Source organism: Serinus canaria, chromosome 3 (assembly GCF_022539315.1).
Source record: "Serinus canaria isolate serCan28SL12 chromosome 3, serCan2020, whole genome shotgun sequence".
Lineage (NCBI taxonomy): Eukaryota > Metazoa > Chordata > Aves > Passeriformes > Fringillidae > Serinus > Serinus canaria.
Window position 1 is genome coordinate 37,227,686 of NC_066316.1, and position 16,926 is coordinate 37,244,611.

Sequence of the window (16,926 nt, forward strand, 5' to 3'; positions counted from 1 at the left end):
GTTGGCTTTGTTGTGGCACAATCACAGATGTAGGGAGCTAAAGGTGTTGTGTAAGTCAGTTAATTGTTTTCCTTGAGTGAAAGCAGGAGTGTTGCTATTTTTGCACTTTCACCTAAGGAGCAGACTTGCTTGAAAGATGAAACTGGGCAACAGGAGCATCCTTTTACAGAGAGAGGGGCAATGGGAAGCTCTTGGTGTCTGCCTGGGTGTTTGTACAATTAGCAGCAGGTACTCATACAGCCCATGAGTAACTCATACACTTGTTACTCACATAAGCAGGTCCTTGGGGCAGATGTCTGTCCACTGTGTCATGGAGAGAGGGAAGTTTTGAAAACAGGATCTAAAGGATGATTTAATATTTATATCTAATCAGGTCAAATGGTACGCTGCTAATGAAGGGGGAGGTTTAGGTAGACCCTGCCTGGAGTGACCCTGTCTGGAACACAGACCCCTTGATACCTTGTGATGAATTCAGAAAGAATAGGATTTGCCAGCTGATGGGCTCAGTTTATCTGATCTTGCAGGAAGCTGCTCTATTTCTGCCATTCTCCACCCCCTGTTTTTTTAACTATTGGGCTAGTGAGCTGCTCAAGTGGCAAATCAGACAAAAAAGACCACTGGGCAGCAGGACTGGAAGGAGGAGGAGAAGGAGGAGGAAGAAGAATTTCTCCTCAGCTGGATCAGGGAGGAGTAGAAGTCTTAAACAAACTTCATTAGAGAAGCCCTTTCTTTGAGCTGGAGGTGTAGGCAGAACTCCCTTATGTTTTTAAATTCCCTCACAGAAAGGGGTTTAAATTAAGGTAAATCCTTCCTTAACCTCAGATATTGTCAGCAATTTAAATTTAAGGAATTATAGAGTGATTAAATCACTTTATCCTGCAGGTTTTAATGATGGCAAATCAGATATATTTATAAAAGATGAGCTATTTATTGTAACAAATGATCAGATAGAAGATCTTAATCAGAATTACTACACAGTATAAAAGCTAAAAAATACCAGTCAACTATAGTATAACATAAATGATGTAGTGCACTATATTAAAGAAATTATGTTCAAGCAATTAAAGCTAGTGAAAGAAACATTAAGTGGAGGTTTTGATGTATCTCACCACATTCCAGGCATGAGTACTTCACTCTCTTTCTCTCAATACCTGGGAAATAACTGTAGAGAGGTGTCCCAAACTCCACAGGAGAAACTCCAGACATTTCAAGAAAGGGATGTGGAAGAATCTAGCTTGTATAAAAGCAGACTGGACGTTTATAGCATAAAGAGGTTGACCTGCAAGTCATAGGCCTCCAGGTCAGTTTAGCAGCTTATCTGTCAAGTCTCACTTCAAAGGGGCAGATGTGTGTTTGAAGCTGGTAAGCCAGGCTGGCCTTTTAGCATATTCAGCACCAAAAAATACCACTGTGGTGCCACGGTAGCTCCCCATAGAGAGCTTGCATTGCTGTGTCTTCTGACCAGATCCAGGCCAAGCAGATCAGCTTTTTCAGGGCAAAGCATCCTGCTACAGATTTTGGGAAAAATTACACCTGGCATACACTGAAGGGTTTTGTTGGAGCTAGGGGAGTCTGAAAAATCAGGTTTGTTTCAGAATCTTGGGGAGGGAGTTTTTCTGTAGCTTACTGATCATTGATCCCTTGACACATGCCCTTCTTCTGCTGCTTACAAAAATGATAAGTACATTAGAGAACAGCCAGATCTCTGGGAAATGTTTCTCCCCTTAATCATGGATTATCTGAAGAGAGGTTGCTGTCTGTAAATGAATAATCGTATCACTAACTTTCAGTCATTTCCTATCAAACTGTTATGTGGATCTGTTATTCCCTACCAAGCTGTCACTGAAAACTCAGTATTCTTAAATATTAAGACTAAATATGCCTAATGTACCTAAGCTAAATAGTCAAGATATAAAATTTAACTGAATTCAACTGTAGACATTCAGAAGGCAAGGTTTTGTTAAAACTGTTTCAGCTGTGCTGCTGATGCTTGGCATTCTTGTGTGCACACTCAGTGAGCAAAAATGTGGAAGACTCTTGGAGGAGATGAAAAATTTGTGTCACTTCTCCTGCTGTGGAGCCTGTATTCCCTGGTGAACATCAGCATGGAAAAATGCATCAGCGTCATAACGGGCGCTCATCTGCAGCACGACCCCCGGAAGACAAAGCAGCGTTCTACCTCTCGGGATTAACAAACATGTGGCAGCTTTGGTAGTGCTGTTTGGTAGTCAGGTGATAGACTGGCCATATGTCCTCATACCTCATTCTGCCATGAGATTTCCCCCCCCCCCCCACCCTTTGAAATTTGAAATAAAAGCATAGCTTTATTTGGTGGTCGTTTGTTCCAGTTCTTATGTCACAGACATGAAATTGCAAAAGATCTTTTATGAAGTTGTGCACCCAAGTTTTTCTCACTCAGTATTAGAAAGGACATACAGAAATTATTAGAGACTATAGGTGACTTGCACCCTAAGAAGCTTAGCTATCTAGTTAGGCTCTAAATAGGAGGATGGATATTTAAGAGTTCTTTGGGCACCTACACAGCTCAAATCCCTTCTCATGGTACAGCTTGGTCCCTCTGACAGCACCATGCTCCCAAACTGCATAGGGAAAAAAGAGAGAAGGACAAGGTTCTCTTCAGACAATTAAAACTTCCATCCAGGTGATTAAGAGTCCCCATCTCTGTCTCTGGGGTTTAGACCAGTGATGTGAGGATTTGACAAAGGAAAAGTAGTTGTTTAATAGTGTTTTGCAGTGGGGAGAAATGGAAGTATCAAAGGCTGGCTTCAGAGTATCATGATGTTAAAATACTGAATTTAAAAATAACTGCAAGCACGGGGAATTTGTGTTTTCTGTCTTGTTGTACTTTATCACTGCCATTTCTGTACTGTGAGGAGATAATTTGTAGTTCATTTAAAGCAAATTAGAAAATATGAGTGTTACATCAGTGTAATGAAAACATCATTATTAAAGGATGAAGGAAGCATAAAGTATAGATTTTGCCTCACTCTTACATGGTCATCCATTACAGATCAGGTCCTTGTGTTTCAGCTATTTAGATTTTTACCTAACTTGTTATTTTTAAGAAGAGTTTCAGCCATGATTCTTAAGGAATTCTCTAAGCCCTTAAAGCAAAACACACAACTACCTTCAATAAGTGCTTTAATTAAAATGGACATTTCTGAACCTTCTACAGACAATACCTGCTCAGATGTGACAGCATTTGTGACATCACCAGTACAGAGTTGCACAAGGATTTTCAAGTCAGTGTTGTAAGTTTCCATTTCATTTTTGCTAATTAGAGAATTGTGCTGTTTATTTTCTAGAGGGAAAAAAGTCACTAAAAGCGTATCAGATTTGTTTACTTAATTCAATAGAAATGCAAATATATTTTTTTGAAAATTACAGTTCCTTATGGGTCCCTATTATTTTGGTGTCACAAATGTTAAATATTTGGTGCCAGTTAATTATTGTATGTATAATCAGAATTTCAGAAAAGCCAGATGTAGGAGGAGATTGTCAGTGTTTTCTCATGTATGAAATTTCACTTCTGCATTGAATAAACTAATTGTAGAGTTTGCTGAGTAAGGTCATCCTATAAGTTATTACACTGTTTTGGAGGCTAAGTCATTAAGCACTTTTCAGCAGTCAGATTAGGAAGAAATTTTATTCTAATAGCAGAGAAACCACAAGATTGGTCTGTTAGTGAAACAAAAAGAGTAACAAATTTCATCCTGAGCTTGGTGAGATAAATTTGTATGTCTTATCCCGATCAGTCATCTTTCAGTTCCATCTTTCAATTCCATTCTTGTGGCTGGAATTTTGGGGATCATATTTTATAGCTGTGTTTTAAAAGTTTCTAAAATGATTGAAAAGGATGCAAAAATTTTGTGCTAGTAAAATGGCAGGGCTGAACATTTTGCATTTTTGCTTCTCAGTCAAGCTTTATTATAATTAAGAGTCTGGAAAAACTTGAAACAAAGGACTTCTTAACACCTCATTTGCCTGAATATTTATTGACATTGTAATATAATAAAATAGTGCAAAATAAATTAATGTAAAATATATTTATTAGAACTGAACTGTGTAATGGGGGTGTTATGAGCTGTTTTAATAAATTTAAGGCAGTGAAAGCTTTTAGAAATATCTGGAATTCTGAGGTTATAAATGAGTTTGGGATTTCTTTTTTTTTTTTTTCCTTCTCTAACTTAGATCTGTAAACTAAAGAATCTACTTACCAAGTTGTTCTTATCTTCTTAGCAGTACTGTTAGGATGGGACATATTTCACAGGTAACTCAGCATTTCAGTTTAAATTGGGATCTCTGAGTTGCTAAAATTTTGTAAGATTATAAAATTGTGACAGCTATTTCACAAATGCACATAGAATTATTGTATTTCTACTTTATTTAATTGTGCATTTTAAATGATTTTTTTCAGTTATTTGTCAGAGTACAGAGATTTGTATAGTTTACACATTTTAAATTTATGATTTTTGTATAAATGTGCACAGTAAATGACAGAGTATATTCTGACACATATGTCAGGATGTAATTTGGTAGTATAGAATGTGCAATTGTATTAGGGAAGTTCTTGGTTTAATAGTTTGTCAGAACCATCGTGGCCTCATTGCTTAGAGGGGCAGTTGATCTTCGAAACCTGAATCACTTGAACCTGATTTTCTAGCCTGACTGGAAAACAAGAATTGCCCCCACAAGTCAGCAGTCTGATTAATTCCCTAAGTTCATGCTGATGCCCCTTCTCTTCTGCATTGTTCTTGCCCCCAGCCAATTACTCCCATTTTTCCTTTGTGCTGATACCAGCTGTACAGTGACCTGAAATTGTTTTGATGTGGTCAAACCCTTTTTTCTTGGGGTGTGCTTTTTCTACACCTGTCTTTTTAGTGTGGGTGCCAGTGCTGATGCAGTGGAGTGGGACATGGGACACACTGCATGCTTCCTTTGCAGCTGCTCATCACCTTCCCAATTCGACTGCCCTGGTATTACTATTGTTAGGTGAGCCAAAGTGGCCAAGGACTGGGACTTTCCTTCACCATCAGTACCCCTGCCTCGTACCTGATTCGTGCTAGAACAAAAGATGCATAGCAATTAAAGGAAGAACATGCCTGTGTTGAGTGTTTACTCCGATTTTCTGATTGTGAGGTTTTTGTTTTTTAAGAAAAAGCGCTCACACAGGTTTGGAAATGTGTCACAGCATTTAAAGAGAGGTTGGCTTTTCCTAAAGGTGCTGGTAGGATTGGGTGCTGAATTGGTGGAAGAGTGGCTGCATTGCCATGGTGCAAACCACTAGTTTTGTGGTGAGTTTATATCATTCTAGGACTGTGGATACAGAATGTTTGAAAATCTTTTCCTGAACTCTTCTGAAAATGTGTTCCTGTTAAATGGCTAATACTCTGCTATTGGCCATTTGTGTTGTTAAACCCTTTTGTCGTAGTCCTTCTTTTGAAAGTGAAGCCTAATCCAGTCTTTCTCTCCTTGCTCTGCTTCTCTTGCCTTTCTCTAGCTCTGGTTATTTCTCTGTGTGTATGTGTTTTGTCTCTGAAGCTCTTCTGTTGTCTTGTCATTTTTAAAAAATGTAGTTCTCAAAACTGTAATTTATTTGTTTACCTTGGAATAATATTTACAGTGTTTGTAAAATTTTGTAACTTTACAAATGAGAATATTTTCCTTTCCTCTCAGTGGTGCATAGTTAAAAGAGGGTTATATTAATTGTTCTTTAGTGGTTAATCTAAAACTAAACAGTGTGTGAGCATTTCAGGTTATTTCTGTAACTGTTTATTAATTCAAGTAATTCTTCACTGTATTTCGTCTGGTGTTTCTCAGCTCACTGGCATGGAATTGCCACTCTGAAATTCTTCACATTCCTAATAAACTTGAATAGTTTTACTGTCAGGTAGTATATACAATGGTAACCCTAGATTCTTGTATATATTGACTGAAAATGCTCCTAACAGAAAACTGTCAAGCTTCATAGATTGAAAATTGAACATTAGACTATGTAATCCTATTTTGATCTCCTTGTTTTACTCAATTTACTTTCTTTTTCTGTATTCTGTTCCTCCACGTGATTTTTTTTTTATTCACACAATTAGTTTCTTTAAACTTATCAAGAGCTTTTCTTAAAAGATGAAATAGATTGTGTCAGTCTCCATCCATTATATTTTCTTGACATACTTGAAGATAGCCCATATGATGGGCATCATTTTTCTACTCAAAAGCAGTGTTGCCTTGTTTATCTTATGTAAGTTTGTCTTATTTGTGTGATTGAAACTAGGATTTTAAAGAGTTTTCTTTGCCATCCAGCCAAGTGACTTGAAATTTTCAAGGTTTTTTTAAACTTTTTTTTTTTTTTTCCTTGGGGTTGTGGGATTTAGAATTTAGAATCTTTCAGTCAAACTGTTATCAGTGAAGGATGGCTGGTTTCTGCCTGTGCTTTCACCTCACTTACAATTTCTTAGTAACTGTGGTTGTATTCTGCCTAGTTCTGTGACTCTTTAGTACCTAACAGTCAGCTCCAATACCTCCTTTTTGATCTAGATTGACTGAAAGTATTTTTCTGTTACCTGAAGTAGATTCTGTTGTTGACTTCTGAGGTAAAAACCAATAGAACAAAAACGTTCTGGTTTTTTTTGCAAGTGTATTATGCTCAGCTGCAGATTTCATTTTGTGTCTGGTTAATTTTTCCCCAAATTTCCAACTCATAATCTGTTCAAGTTTTTTTATTTCCCTTGCTTGGAAGTTTACTCCGTCTTATTTTCTGAAAGCAGCACTTTGAGATTGATTAATTTTACCATTTCAGTACAGTTGTTTCTTTATGTAAAGAAACCTACAGTTTCCCAGCTCCACTCAGCTGGTTCCCTATCTTGTGTGATTCCATGATGATTTGGTTGTAAGAATGGGGTGAAAAGCTGGAAGTATGTGCTAAGGAGCAAGCAGATCCCAAGGGCTGGATGCTGTATTTTCCAAATTTTGCAGGCCCTTATGAATTTAGCATTTGGTTTATTAACAAAAATATTTCAAAGGATGATCCAGGAAGAAAATGGGGGTGGAGGAGAGGGAGTGCATTTGAAGTCTTTGTCTCCCTCCCGTGCCCTGTGTTGAAGTTCAGTTTCACCTTCAATTTACTGCGTAGTTCCTGTCCCAAAGATGATGGAACTGAAATATTTTGTTGTTACTCTTAAAGGGTTCTTGACTTAGTTCCTCTATACTGCGTGGATGAGAAGAAAAATACTTCCCGCTCATACGTTTTAGAGCAAACCGTACCAAGGAGTATTAGTGTCAATAAATTACTTCTCTGAACTTTATCATGTGTGATATTTAGCCAGTTTGAGAGGAATAAAAAAAGTCCTTGAAGTGGACACTATTTAAATTCGGGGGCATGGGATTTTCCTATTAATTGGATTGCTATGGTAGGCCAATATATTAAGCACAGGCAGTTTTGCTGCTAATTACACCCAACTTCTCTGGAGTATCGGATATTCAGATCCATTTTATGAATATGGTAGGGAGAATAACAACTGTAAAACAAAGCACTGTGCATGTAAGTGACTGTTAGCGTGTATTTCAGAAGGGATAAATGCTCACCATATGGTACAATTACTGTGTCCAAGTTTTCAAATTAGCTTCTCTCATCCTCCTTATTACTGTCTTTAAAAAGAGAGGAAAAAAACCCAACATGATTTATCTACTTTGCAGCAGAACTCTTGACGCAAAACAGCAGCCCAGTTCTGTCCAGTTTTTTTTTCCTAGCATAATAGAGGCTGTCGGACTTTTTTATACTAATTACTGTGTGAGCCTCAGATGAACCCCCTTCAATTCACAGGGCTTTGTTAAGGGAGGAGCTGTCAATGTGTCTGCCCGTTTGCAGCTGTGCTGTGGCTTTAGCTTGCTTAACATTATGCTGCTTTTTAGACTTGACAGAAGGGATTTTTTTTTTTTTTTTTTTTTTTTTTTTTTTTATTAAGGCAAAGCAGCCTTGTAGCGAAATGGTTTAAGCAGCTGCATTGTGGGGAAGCACAAAGAAGTTATTATTGTGTCTGTTTAGGGGGGTTGGATGGAGGGGGGAGATATTCGGCTGCTGTTGATGCCGATTGTTGACTTGCCATCTGCCAGATAGGGAGAAGAAAAAAATGACAGCTCCAGCAGGGTGTTCAAGAGGTTGTTTGGAGAGACGCATAAACATGTGCAGATGTCGAACTGAATAATGGCAAGAACTTGAGACGGTTTATGATGCTGCTGTTGTGTGTGCATATACAGAATGAATGTATGTGGAGATTTGGTTAGGAGGAGGGTACATATTAATTATCATTGTCCCCCACCGCCTCCTTTACTTCTGTTAATTAGTTCAGGAGTTTAATATCTTCCCTCCCTCCGTTGTTTATTCCTAAAAAGAGCCTTTTCTTGCAATAGGGAAGAAAACTTCTGATTTCTCCATGTGGTGAGCTTAAAAAAACCCCAAAGCAACAACTTAACAAATTTGGTACTTGTGGATGTAGAAAGAGTAATGTAGTTATTTCAGTCTCAGACATTTGGGGGACAGGTGCTTTGCAAGTTCTTACATAGCTTTGTCTGTCTGCTGCAAGACTGGTACATTGCATACCCCTACTTCTGCATCCTGAGCTTTTCTTATGCAGAAAGTGCCAATTGGTGATTGTCTTGTATTATAGACTATGCAGGGGTTAGAATGAGATTAGCAACTAATTTTCTCTTTCGCTTGATCTTATTTTCAGTTTGTTCTCTGAAGGCAAAGGGCTGGTCAGGCATAACTTACATTTTCCTGTTTGACAGTTGCACATAAAATAAATTTGGATCGCTCCGTAGGAATCTAGTTTTCTTTCTTTCACTAAAATCTTTTCTTATTTCTTGTTCAGTGATTATGGTGAGTTTCCAGGATACTGTGGAAGAAATGTGAGAAAGGATAGAAGCTTAGAGGGAAATTAAGTTAGCCCAGAAAGGCTAAATGAAAGCATTGTTGTACAGGTGATCTCTAACTTAGAAGATAAAAGTGGAAACTTTAAATTAAAGCATTTTCGTCCCTAATAATATGTGACATTCAACATTCAGATACCTGTGTTGAACTGAAAAATGGGAAGAGTGGTTGAGGTGCATTGTGGATACAGATTGCAGGCATGTCTTCATGTTATCAGTATGTATCAGGGTTTTTTGGTCATTTACAGCATGACTTAAATATTATTGGAATGAACCTAGCCAGTGCTTCCCACCAAGCCCTTACCAAAAGTCAAGGAACTCCTTTTTATTGTCACTTCCATCTTAAATCTAATAAACATCTGTAGGTTGATAACAATAACTACTGATGGGAGCATTTGATGTGCCCTTCTGTCATCTCTGTGGCAGAGTGGGAGATGTCACTTTTGGATTATGTCAGTTTTAACTGAAAATTCAGGTGTGGCTGCCTCCTGCCCAAATACCAATTTCTGCATCTGAGCCTAGACAGAGGTCACCAGCACTGCAAATGGAGATTTGCTTTTTGCCTTTGAGTTGGGTTGTTGGTTCTTCCCAGAATTGTGGTGTCTTATGTGTTCCATCACTGCTGGTGGGAAGCTTAGTTACTCTGGGCAGTGCTGCAAGGCTGCATATCATGAAGCACTTCATGCAGCCAAAGAGATCTCCTGATGTGTGCAGCAGTAATGGGGTGTTCCAGCTCAAGCACTTTGAGGAATGCTTGGGCTTATCTCATACTGATTTTTGCAAATGATACAGGCTAAGTGACACAGCAAAAGGTTTGACTTCAGTGATGTGCCTTGAGAAAGTAACCTTGGTGAATGGTGCTGGTGCTGGCTTTTTGGCACCTAGCAAGGTTTGAGGCTAGGAGCACACCTAGTGCAAGGAGAAAGTTCAGAGGAGCTATTTTAAAATTATTACAATGTTCCAGTTTTAAAAGTGAGCCAGTTTGCTTTGTGCAAGCATGCTAGCAAGTGTACCAGTTGTAAGGGGCAAAAAGTTCCATAATTTTTGACAAGGCACATATCTGATAAAGAAGCTCAGTTTAATGATAATGCTATTGTCAAACTCACCATATTCTTTTGCAAACAATGGACAGTTGGAAATCTCTTGTGTAAACCCATGTTAGCTGTTTTACAAAATGCCGTAAGTGGATAATATGAAGATGTTTAACTCAACTTGGCCACATGTAAAAAGCATTTGTATTTTAGTCATCTGACTTCATACATTTTTACCAAGTACATCAATTTGAATTGTTGCTGCTGTAACTGACTGTCTTATTTGCTGTAATTTATAGATTAATATTTGTATACTTGTCCTACTCTTAAAATATTTTCAAAACCTGGAAAAGATCTTTTGGTCTACTAGCACTTAATAAAAGCAGAAGAAAAGAAAGTAGTATTTTTTCTGTTATACAAAGTACCACTTGCCGCTGATAGTGCTATATTAAAATATATAAATATTTTATAATATAGCACTAAATAAACTTAAAATATATAAATATTAAAAAAATTAAAAGTGCTGAGAATATTAGCTGTAATAATATGTGAAACAATATTTAGAATGCTTGTGTTTACACAAATACAGCTTAACACTATTAAAAATAAAAAACCTGCTCTTTAAACTATTTAAATAGTGCAGCATTTTTGGGCTTTTATCCTATAGTGCCTTGTTCAAGAGAGAAATTTAGAAAATTTCTCTCTTGAAATTTTCTTGAAATGTGAGCAGCATTCCTAAGTGTTTCCAGAATACAGACCTTGGTTTTCCATTCCTGAATAGCAAGCATATTTAGAAAATATTGATCACCTTTGTTGCTCAGAGATGCTGATGCAATGCAGGACTCTGTTGTTCCAGACAGCATGTGCTAATAGCAACTGCTATTTAATTTATTTATTGTTCTAATTCTTATCCTTCAAGAATGAAGGGGAAGTGAGAGTGATGTTGAAACTGGCAAGTTTTTCTTCCTGCTGGCTCACAGTGGGCATGGTAAAGGTCAATTCTCAATTTGTCAGGATGTCAGCTCACTCAGTATTTCTGGTATGATTTTTTAAAAGGACAAAATTGCATGCATATGAAAATGAACATTTATTTTCCATGTGTTGCCAAAACACATTGGTAATTTTGAGTGGATATTGTCGATGCCCAATTTCAAAACTGCATTTATGTGTGAATAATGGTGTGTCTGTCTCTCTGTTATTGAATACTTTCCTCTAGATTTTTTTTTCATGTTTTAGAGAAAAGATTATTAATGCAACAGGAAATCATTGAATAAATAGCAGGGGCTGAAGTGCTGCTGCATTTGTACAAGATAGGACAATGACTCACTCCACCAGTCTTAATGAAAAAACCATGGTGGCTAGTGATTTGAACCCTAGAACCCTGGAATATGTTTGTACATTGCATTCACAACCTGAGGGGAAGAAAACCCCTCAGTAAGAGCAGGAGAATCTTTCCACTGGGGAGATTGGTCCTCCCCATCACTTTATCTGCAGAAGTGCACCTGCAACCAAGGAGAGCTGCTCCGTGGCTTCTCCCTGCCTGCGACTGCACCTCTGCTTGGAAGGAATCTGCTTTGCCAGGAGGAGCCCTTCTCCTTGGTCACTACTTAGTGCTGCTTCAGGAACAAAGAATCTGCTGTTTGCCAGCTCTTCAGTGCATCTGGGCTGGCATGGAGGACAGAGGGTTGTCCCTGCTTTCCTCCCCCCTTGCTCAGCTGAGGCACTTCTGGAGCTCGCACCCGAGGCTGCTCGCTGCTTTCCGCAGAATATTTCCATCTGTGGGGTTTCCACTGGTTTCTGGCCAGATACCTGTAAATAGCTGGGCACAAATTGAGCAGTCTTCTGTCTGAGCTGAGTTATTGAGATGTTGTGGACAGCGACAAGGTACTTGAACTTTCTCACCTAAACTTCCCAATTTGCAAGAAACTTAATGGAAACCTACCTGTGCTATAAACTAATGGCCACATGTACCACGAAATGTTTCCTATTTCTCAGCTGGGACTGGAAAAATTCATTTGTCTAATTCAAGTACAGATGTGCTCAAAATGTCATTCAGCATTACTGGGAACTGTAGGAAAACAGTTAGTATAAATAAATAATCACCATCTCACAGTGTCAGAGAGAATCACAAAGTGGTAGTTCCAAATTCTGCTTTTCTTTGAACTGACAGCAAGTACTTGTGAGAGGGCATCTAATAAAAATACCTTTTAAAATGCTAAGGCACGTTAGGAAAAATCAGTTTCATTTAAATTTTTACTATGCAATAAGATTTTGTAAAATACTTCACTTAATATATTATTACATACTTACATTAGACTGAAGGACATAAATTATGAGGATTGGTATATTTTTTAGTTATCTTGAACATTCATTTCTTACAAAAGCTTTGAACTGTGCTGCAAATTTCTTATAATGAAATTAAAATAAGTAAATATTCTAACAGAAGTGCTTTGCATTTACTTAGTGTCTACTGACTTAATCAAATAGTCTGCTGATGCTTCCAATCGTGTGTTAGGTAACACTGCCCTCAGAGGGCCAAGGTAAGGAAATTCAATCTCAAAACCACTGGCACTACTTCTGATAATTTTATTTGACCTGACATTAATTACAGTTGTTTCTTTAAAAAAATGCATATAATTGTATGATTTACTTTATAGAATGTTGTTTAATGCTCTTCAATAAATTCAGTTTTTTTTCCTAACTCTTTATTAAATGTTATTGTAGGGAGTTTGGTCTAACAAAAAAAGTGCCTTTAAAAAAAAAAGGGAGACAATGTTTGTGTAATATTTCTATTAAATCCATTTGAGTAAATTGATGAAACAGACAAGAGGCAGAATTTTGGTGTGTTCTCTTTTTGGAGGGTTTTTTCCACCTCCTTTTTTTTCCCCCCTTAAATCTCACTTATGTCTGTGTGGCAGCTGTTGCTTCTTTTAAGGAAGCAAGTTTTTGAACTCAGGTTTCTGTTGCTTATCAGCACTGTATATTAAAGACATTTCCTTCACACCTCTGAAGCCATTTACATATTGAGAAATGTAGATGTTTTGCCAAAGTGTTTTTTTAAAAATACATTTTAAAATAATAAGATTAATTTTAAATTACTGATTAATTTTTCAATAATTGCTAAATTTCCATGTGCTTAAGGATTACAAATGGTGAGACTAACAACAGCAACTGCTGAACCTGAGGTGAAATACGTGTTTGAAGAGAGAGTTTGAGTTGTGAGGTAAAGTAAAAAAAATTGCAAACTTTTGGGTGATACATTTGTCTAACACAGATTTTTTTTTTTTTTTTTTAACTACTCATACAATTTCTTAGAAAGCTCTCTCTCCTTTCTGAAGCTTCTTAACAGTAGGAAAACGACCAGCATTGCATCACTGGAATAAATGTATTTTGTGAAATGTCCTGAAGGCAGGTTTCTTGTTACTGGCAGTCAAAGGCAAAAAAAGAAAAAATCATGAAGGCTGCAGTACAGAGGCAAATAAAGAGGCAGCCACGAGGGTCATGTTCTAAACAAACCTTCATTAAGCACTCTTTGTTGCTGTTGTTATCCAGTGTATTATTAAATACAACATTAATTAAAGAGTTGCATGTTACGAGGGTACTTTTTGCATGAAGATCAGATTGAATTTTCATGTGCTTCATGAACATACTGCTGTCTTACTTAATCTTTTGGGTGTATTCTCTCAGTAGTTATTAAAAAAGCAGACCCCAACAATATAAAATTTGTATTTTGTGTGTATGTATTTATTGTCTGTATGTATCAGCAAGATGCATATTCTAATGCCACTTTCCTCAAGTAGCTTAAAAAACTTTGCCTAGAATGAATATGATGTAGGATATGCTTGGCTGTCTTTGCTGCAGTAGTTGCAATTAGAGACCTCTTCTTACTGTCTAATAAACAGATCCCAAAAGAATGTGGTTTTCAACTTAGAAGGGTGTAAATTTAGGCAAAACAATAATTTAACTTACATTAACTCAGCAGGAAGCAGGGCACAAACCGATTATTGCTCTATGGCAGATCCACTGCTTTCTTCTGCTTTCTTAAATACTGCAGCTCCATTTTATTAAATTGTCAGGATGTCTTGTGTTTTGGTTAGCCTGCCTGAACTCTCTCATAGAATTACTTTTCACTTGATTTAAGAAATTAATGAGAATTTCCTCTAGTTTACTTGTGTTGAGGTATTTAATAAACATACATTGTCAATATCTTTAAAGTGATTTAATATTGATAATTCTGGGAAATGCCCTTTTTTAATGCAGGGCTGCTTATTTAGAAGACACGTGGAAGTGTTTTTTCTTTTCAAATACTCTGCTTTGCTTTAGCATTTTTTGTATGATGAATTTCTTTCAAGGGGTATCAGTAAGTGTGTGTATTAAGAAGTATAGCCTGAAATGTTTTTCTATCTTTAGGCAGGTTATGTAAAAGGAATGCAGTTATAAGAGAGCACCTAGAGTGCATCTTGTGAGCCCTTAACCCACTTGAGCAGCTAAGTGCACTGTTCACTGATACCACCGTTTAGTCTTCAAAAGTGTTCACCCATTTGTTAATTAAATTACAAAATAAATATAGGGCAGATGATAAATATTCACCTATAGGCCTTGGAGAGGAATTAGAATATTGGTATTTTCAAGACAAAACCAAGGTTTGTGTGTGTGCATGTTTGTACAGATGTTTTGAAAAAGTAGTCGGAGCATGACTCATGTTGGGAAACCACTTGGGAGAAACATTCTTCAAAGAAATATGTCTGTGAAAGAAACATATGGATCCTTAGGAAGCCATAGTGTTTTACAATTGCTTTTATATTGCTTTTTCTGTGTCTGGCTCTAGTTTGTTGAGTGAAGACAGAGGTACGCCTATGCTCATAGGTAAACTGCTTCATACCTGTCCTATGATTAGCTTCTATCCAGAGCTGCTGACTCTCTTCAGAGGAGCTTGAAAGTGCTGTTCTACTCCTCTGATGGTTCTTCTCCAAGCATAGCATCAGCTGCATAACTCAGCAGGTGATTAAAAATCTGTCCAGTTTTCCGATGAAGAGAATCTGTGTTTGGCTCCTGCTGGGTACTCAACCTAAAGTGTTGTCCTAAGCAGTGAAGAGGGAGTAAGTGTGTGCTGGGTCTGCGAGGCCACCTGGTAGAATGGTCTCCTTTTCCAACAGGTTTCATTCTGGAGAGTGTATGTAAGCAAACAAAGGCTGCCATTCTTTCCTGAGTGACTGTTAAGTGTACTTACCTTATCAGCCCTGATCCCTAGAGCAGAATCTGCTTATCTCCCTCTCCAGTTTATTCCTTGCAGAAAGGAGGACTCTCTTTGAAACCCAAGCCCTTGGATGGCTGACCTGCTTTAGGCCTGTTGATATTGCTTCCATGCTGCCCTTGAATTCCTCAGGTGTAGGTGCCTGCCTTCTAGGTAAGGCTAAGATCTGGGTAGACTGCAAACCCAGTAACAGGCACTTTCTCTCACTTACTCTTACAATGAAATGAGCAATAATTTATCAGAAAAATACAGAAGATTCTCTTTTCCATCTCTTTAAGAAGACAACTAGGGTGTTAATATTTGTAAAACTTATATTGGATGATCTGATACATAAGGTCTTGTTTTGGCTTCAACTATTGACTCCATGCAAATTTCATAAAATTTTTTGCAGGGCATATTTTAAATATTTTTAAAATGTGACTCATTCCTTTACTTAAGCCTATGGTTATTTCATGTTCAAGTATTCAGCAAACTTAATTTGTTGCTTTTCATGTAATGCTGATACAGTTTTTCACTGTAGTTGGTATTAAAGTTACACATTTGTTTTCCCACACTGCGTTTGTGTTTCTTCTTCAGCTTACAAATTATCTTGTACCTGTTTGTTTTGATTTGGTTTTTGTTGCATGCTTTCATGTTAACTAGGATTTCCTGCTGTGAAATGGGCTCAGACTGGAAGTATCATCGGGGATGTTCCCAGCCAAACTAGAGCCAGAGGCCTGAGATGAATCTCTTGTCAATGCAAATCTAACTAGTGCCATATCTGCTCTATTCATTTAGTGGTCAAATTGGACTCTCTTTACTCTTTCTACCTATGTGAAAATGTCTGTATAGCAAAGTCCAGCAAGTACCCTGCTGCCTAGGAGTGGGACTAAATAGGAAGAGTTTTGCTACATAAGCCAGCCTGAGTAGCCCAGTGTTAATTATTCTTTTCTCTTCTCCACCCTATATTCCATACTCACCTTCTCTGCTTAAATACACAAAAATTGGGCATGTGAGTGGCTGCAGTTGGATTTGCTAAGCCATGGGTATTGTCAAAATCTTTACAAGCTGTGCTCAAGTTCATCAAGGCCATGTCAGCAATTCCCATGTTGAACTTCAGTGACAATTAGTTGATTGCTGTGATGGAAAGGTGAAGGTGCAATGAATGAATTTTTAGATTACCCTTTAATGAAGTAACCTCCATGTTAGATGGATATAAACTTCTTCCTGACTTTTGAATGGCCTAAAAGCTGTGTAGCTATGGCTAACAAGGTGCTGAGGTGGTAAAGGGCACTGCCAGGCTGGGGCTTAGCCCAGGAGCAGTGCCGACCCCAGGATGGTTCGTTCTGAGCATCTCACAAATGGTGAGAAGTCCTAGGTTCCTTGTTGGAAATTCTGAATTGTTAATACACTTTTTTTTCTGAAAATATTCACATGTGTAATGATAAAAGTGACTTTATATAAAGCTTTAGTAGTAGTCATTATTTACTCTGTAGAGTTTATAGAAATCAAAGATGAAGGAAGTTGGGCAAATCTAAACAAACCTGTACTGAACTGGGTAATTGTACTCCAAAAGTGAAATTATGGTGTGACATTGTAAAGCATAATAGTATTAAGGAAAATTTTTACCCTTAATAGTAAATAAGTGGGATTAATGAAGGAGTTGTGTGTTCTGTATATTTCTGATCATAAATTCCTCATAGATTCAGAATTCAG

At 37.5% G+C, this 16,926-nt stretch overlaps 1 protein-coding gene across 2 annotated transcripts in view; it reads left to right on the top strand.

The window, feature by feature from the left end:
• Positions 1–16,926, top strand: part of AKT3 (AKT serine/threonine kinase 3) — a 151,709-nt gene that overhangs the window by 61,019 nt on the left and 73,764 nt on the right. The window lies entirely within an intron of this gene.